The following is a 599-nucleotide window of genomic DNA, read 5'->3' as shown; positions in this document are numbered from 1 at the left end:
CTCTGGCCAGTCCACCACCTAACCCCTTTTCTCCCTTCCCAAGCTGCAGAATCCTCCACTTTTGCATAAACCTAATTGATGTTCTATTCTTTCGTGTGTCCTCATGGAATGTGTGTTCTCTGAGGTACTGGATGAGGGCTGTTGAAGAGGAGAAAGATGTGGACAATTTGTTCCAACTCTGTAAGCTATAAGGAGCTCTGTGCTTGCCTGGCAGTAGCATAATTTTGCAGATTTCAGGCAAGTCTGTGTTTCCTCTAAAATGTTCTTTCACTGCAGGTACAAAAACACAGTAAACCATGATCCAGAAAAAAAAAAAAAAAAACCTGTCCACCCGTGAATGGCGCTTTGTAAGCAGGTTAATGTATAACACTTTAGAGTGCTGGGCAGGGAGCATGTTTGCTTTTCCAACAGGAACCACATCAGGGGTGTCAGATGCCAATAATCCCAGGATTCTGTGGTCATAGACTTTGAATCTGAAGCCAAGCTTTGGCATCCAGACGTGGAGGCCAGTGATTTCCAACCCTTTTTACCACCAAGGATCCCTTTTATTACTATTTCCACTGTGGGCCCCATATTTGGAAGGATTTTTATCTAGCAAA

Source organism: Orycteropus afer, unplaced genomic scaffold (assembly GCF_000298275.1).
Source record: "Orycteropus afer afer isolate SDZICR_OR568_19922 unplaced genomic scaffold, OryAfe1.0 scaffold00352, whole genome shotgun sequence".
Lineage (NCBI taxonomy): Eukaryota > Metazoa > Chordata > Mammalia > Tubulidentata > Orycteropodidae > Orycteropus > Orycteropus afer.
The sequence above is the reverse complement of the archived record's forward strand: the minus strand, read 5'-3'. Positions refer to the sequence as shown.